This window comes from Pterocles gutturalis, unplaced genomic scaffold (assembly GCF_000699245.1).
Source record: "Pterocles gutturalis isolate BGI_N339 unplaced genomic scaffold, ASM69924v1 scaffold30839, whole genome shotgun sequence".
Taxonomy (NCBI): domain Eukaryota; kingdom Metazoa; phylum Chordata; class Aves; order Pterocliformes; family Pteroclidae; genus Pterocles; species Pterocles gutturalis.
In genome coordinates, this window is record NW_010136729.1 from 5,797 (window position 1) to 11,592 (window position 5,796).

Here is a 5,796-nt window from a genome sequence, read left to right on the forward strand (position 1 = left end):
GGGTAGGTTTCTCTGGGCGGCACCTTTGAGATGGAAGTATCTTCTGTTAAATTCCAAATGATATTATGAATGGAAAAAGTGGTGGATTCTTAAGGGTAATAAAACACATAAATCTGACATCAGGCAGTAACAGCTGGACAATTCATCTGGACCTCAGGACACAAGTTTTGTCACCAGTTCTGTCAGTAACTCTAGGTTGCCCAGGCAGACTAACTCTTCCTGCTTCTTTTCTCAGCTGGGTACACTTTTTTGAGCAAATGTTTTAACAGCCCAGGATATAATTCCAGTTATGAATTAATGTCAAGAAGATATAGCAAAAAATAATATTTTAAAATCAGATATTTCTGTGTGGACATTTTTGAACAAAAGATTCTTGATTAATATTATTATTATTTTGAAACCTTCTTGTATTCAAAAATTTGCCTCTAATTGAACAATGAAAGGGACCAATTCCCACTACATTTTGTTTCAGATCAAATTATTGCAATTATACTATTTAATTATTACATTTCTAACTGCTAATTTTATGAAATATCCCTATAATTTTTTTAAAATATTATATTTCACGTCAGCTAAGAAAGATGTCTAACAGAGACAAGCTTTGACGAGCAACCCAAAGCAGATACCAAACTTTGGCTATTTAAAATTAGGTAAAGTAAGCACTCTCCTTAGCATACAGCCCAGCAGAATTTATTCAACAGACACGGCATATGCCGAACTACTTCAAAACTCGATGGCTGTGCTATCTCATGCCAATATTAACCCACAGCTAACCGTAGCTCATGTCTCCTAACTTGCAATGCTGGAATACAAGATGGATATTTTTCAAAAGAACTGGCCAATTCTGGCCAATTTTCCAGGGTTTGTGAGAAGAAGGTACAAACAGTTAATGTTGAATGTGTTCACTTTAGGAGTTTGTTTTTTGTCTCTTATTGGTAAGGCAGGGAGCTGTCATTTTTGCCTCCTTGCAAGCCATTCTCGGTGTATACTGCACAGGCCATAAATATTTGTGAGGATCAGGCCTAAATGTCCTTATTTCATGCTTATATGTGTTATTGATAGCAAAGGATAACTTCCCCCCAGTTAGTTAGGATAGTGTTTTATGTAATATCATGTCCATTTATTTTGATGAAAATTGACTTTCAGCTTTGCTGGGGCATGACTAGGGGCATGACTAGGAACAGGGATGTTACCATAGTTAATACAAAATCCCCATCACATTTAAGGAGGCTCCAGTGCTTGTTTCCTTGTGTATATGGGAATTTTGCAAAGCTAAATTTAAAAGTTTGAGTTATTTTAATCCTATTTTTTTTTCCAAGAACAACATGAGTTTTCAAAACCTCTGAGTTTTTAATCTTTTTTTTTTTTTTAATCAGTTACACTTAACCTAGCCTAAGATGTGAGCCAATGATTTTCTAATGCTTTTTCATGCTCATCCTATTACAGCTGAATCAATTTGTGTGTCACAATAGTCACAATAGTCACAGCATGGACTGATGACTTCCAGTCTCTGTGCCAGCCACACTGCATAAATATCAATGTTATAAAGTAAGAAAAAAAATTACAATAGCATTTAGTAATTCACTGAAACCAATATAATTTTTCTAGACAATGAGAATAACTTGCATAACTGCATGATAAAAACAACAGTATGTACTTAACACATCTGCAGAACATTCAAGCCGAACAGTGTAAAAGGATTCAGCAATAGAAGCACTGGATGGCACGAAGTAACTTCTCAGAAGGTCTTGTTTGCCCCCTTGAACACAAAGGATGGTAACTACACCTAGATCAATCCCTACAGATATTTGACCAATCTGTTCTTAAAGCCCTGCAGTGGTGGGCGGATGTGTTGCACCATTCCCAGACAATGTTTCTGACACTAAATTTGTTTTACCTTTGTGCAGTTTAAGCCTATAATGTCTTGTTGTATAAAATGTGGATACAGGGAGCACATTATTTCTCTACTATAGCTTCAGTTTTCTCTTTTAAACACTCCTTCAGACTTATGGGGAATATTTTCTAATTTTCTGAACATTCTTATTTCTTTTTAGACATTCCTTACCACTCCTGACTATAATAGAAGACAAATTCACATATGTATTATAATCTGTGCCCATTCTGATGTGACCACATATGATATTGACTTTTGCACAGTACTATGGTATTGTCCAGTTTTTTTCTGTTAGCCTTATTTTAATCTCCCTGCAGAACAATTATATTAATAATTTTTAATTTCCATATATACTTGGTTGATTATTTAGAACCTTACACTTTTCTTTACTGAACCATTTTAATTTTTAGAGAAATAATTTATCTTGTTTGCCAAAACCATATTGAATTCTAATTGTGTCCTGCAACAGCCTTGTGATCCCCCAGCTTTCTGTTGTCTACAGATTTAACATGCCCTCTCTCTATTTCATCCTCATGTCATGAATCAATATACTGATTGGGACAGACACCTGCAGAATTGCTCATTTCATCCTTCTGTTTGATTCATTTGTCATGTTTCACTGAGTACTGTTGGCAACTACTCTGAGTGTGGTTTGCTTAGGCTGTAGTTTGAGTGACAGTTTCTGAAATCTTACAAAACTCAACCTATACGATACGCACTGCTTTTCCCCAACATATAGAGCTTGCTATCTGGTGATGAATCAAAATTATATTGTTATGACAAGATTTGTTCTTGACAAAACCTGGTAGGCTGCTATTCACGTCTATGTGCTTACAAACAGAAAGATTATATTCTTCAGGATCCTCCCTGGTGTGAAAAGGTATATTTATTTTATTTGAAAAAGGAGAACAGAGAATGGAAAGAAAATGCTGTAAAATGAATTGATAACAGTTTCCAGATAGAATCAGAGGAAAAGATATTTGATTTGATAAATTTGGGACATGCATTTGTTGGGTGTGACTGATGACAAAAGGCTTCAGCACTTGATTTCTCTTTTTTTTTTTTTTTCTCCTCTCTGTATCTCTGGGAGCTGATCCAAAATACAGCCTGTACACAAAACTGGTCATTTTTAATTAATGTTTTCCTGTGAGCCTTATTAGTGGATGGATATACCCTTCCTTCAGTCAATGTCTATAGCTTGAGCAAGAGTGGGTATTGACTTAAAAGTAGGCACTCAATAACAGACTGTCAGGATGTTTTGAATTTGTTTCCAGCTCTGAAACTCATACCTGCTCTCTCATCACATATCCTTTTCAAACTAGGTTCAGAAGAGTTTTTCAAGTAAGAATTCTGCCCATTGCTTAAGCACTTAAAATGAAAAACAAAAAGAAAACAGTGCTGTTTTCATTCAGGGATAGTGAAAGAAGAAAATGAAAATGGTTTGGAAAAATAGGAGATCTAAGAAAGAAGAAACATCTTATTATAGAAATGATGAAAGGAGAAATCACATTATTTCTGTTGCATCATAATAAGGCTCATATATGCCACTCTCAAAGTTTTTGTGATGAGCAAAGATGATATTGAAACTTCCTGAATGTTCAAAGTAGACCTAGTGGGGTCCTTCCCAACTGAATGTTTTTAAATGGATGCATAGATACTTTTCTCAAACACAGAATGGTTCATAAAGGCAAAACAATCTTACTGAAGTTTATGTCTTTCATTCAATTTCCTGAGAACCCATGTGTCTGATCTGATTTAAAAAATGTGAAAAAGCTCTTGCTTTTCCCTGTTTTTTGCCTTCTCCCAAAATGGCTCCAATACTTAGCTGGGGAGGCAGGAGGAAATTGGCTTGCTTCTCCAGTGAGGTCTTGAGAGAAACATTAGAAAAAAGAGTTCTTAGAATCTGAGCTGGATCCTTTGTTTTTCCCTGAGCTTCATGGATCTAGAAACAAGAAAAGGCGTCCCACTGGCTAAGGAATGAGAAAAACGGTTTTTGAAAAGGAGCTTTTGCAGAAAGAACAATAACGGATCAGCAGCCTCTCTCGGTATCAACAAATTGTTTAGAAGATGCAGCTGTCTCAGAGGGAAGCGTAGGAATTAGTTAAACTTCTGTACAGCTGATTGCAATTATTTAGCATTGCAAAGTAATTCGAGATATCTTCATGTTTGGGAAGTAAATGCCTTTTCTGAGAAAATTAAAGGGGTTATACTCTCAAAGAACAAAGCAGGAATCAGGCAAATTGCAAAACACTTAAAAAAAAAGTTTATACAAGATATTATGAGAAAGGAATACAAAAAAGTACATCAGGCACACAGAAACCCCACAAATCTGCAGAAAATGCAGAGAAATGTAAGCTGTTTCATAAATACGTTATTCCTGGTATGTTATTCAGTGGTTTGTTATTTAGCAGCAGCTCTAGTTTTTGAACCATACTATGAGTTTTCCAGGTTTCAGAGATTAAAAAAGGACTCATTTCTGAAGTAGAGAGAGGAGACCAAGGCTCATGCAACCATGCTAGCAGTGAAAAAGGGAACCTCCTTTGAGAGGCAAAGGATTGACAACTGAATATTATTAGATAATAATAATACGATTATTATTAACGTATATTCTCAGCTGTGTTCAATTCCTTAATGATAGAAAGTTTAAGATCCTCCCTGCATGTAAGAATCAATAGAACAATTCTATTGCTTATGAGGTTTTGGGAAGATGTAGTGCTAAACAATAGAAGATTGCTAGAAATTACAAATTTTTGTTTCAATTTCCATTGCAAAGAGATCAAGAGCGAAAGGGGAGAGGTGTCTATTATTATAACCTGTCCTATGTAGTAAAAGACCAGGAATAGAGTAGTTAGTTAGAGGTAGCAGAGTTAATAAGCAGAGTTTTAAACAAGCAAGGAAGAGAAACTTCATCTTGTCAGCCAGCTTGTTTACACTTACAGCCACAAAGCTAGTTGGTAGCAAATAAAATGGTGGCAGACTTTTTTGCATTTTTTTTGCAAATATTCAGCTGTATCTGGGCAGTACACAACACGAAATGTAAGGCTTTGAACTTGGATATATCAGGTTTCCTTTCTTTCTGCCAGAAGGTCTCACACATTGTGACAAGCCTGTAAACTTAGATAATATTTTATTACCAACCCTCATTAAAGTTTTAGTAGCTGAATTGAAAGGGGAAATAATTTTTCTTCATGACAGTCTGGGGTGAAGATGTGGAAGATACGGATCCTGGTACTGGCATAAAGGACAATTAAAACACTTCTGTCAGTACAGTATGTGACATGTGTATCTTCCATCCAGAGAACAGTTGATAAATTGACAGGTTAAATTGGTAGTCTTCTAAGAAAAGTAAGCCTTTTTATTCATGTTAATGAACTTTGTCTGCCACCCCATTGTGACTTTTAAATTTGTTGGGCTGTTCCAGCTGGATGTTAAGAGGAAGGAATATTAGAGATACTAAATTCCTGCAAGTTTCCTAAAAGAGATGGATGATTGACATCTCAATAAAATTATGGAGTGTGAGCTCAACAACATTATTAGATACTAGAGAACTAGTACAAAAAGAGGATATTGTGACTGCAGCAGCCTCTGAAAAAGCTTTGATGAAGATTCGTAACATTAAAAACAGGAAATTCAATCATGATGCGCACAGCTGTGTAGAAATCAGATTTCATAAGTTTCACTGCTCACTGAACAATGTGACAAGGGATGCCCTATGACAAGAGCAAAGTTGATGGTGGAGTGTTGAGGGTCACACAAGAGCAAGCTTCTCGACAGCGGCATGCTTTTGGCTTTTAAATTTTCATAGGGTTTTCCAATTGCTGAAGGTTTGGAAAGCCATTCATTTTAAAGATTATTAGGTGTGATTGCATGTTTGACTCTCAAAGACTAATGTTCACTTCAAA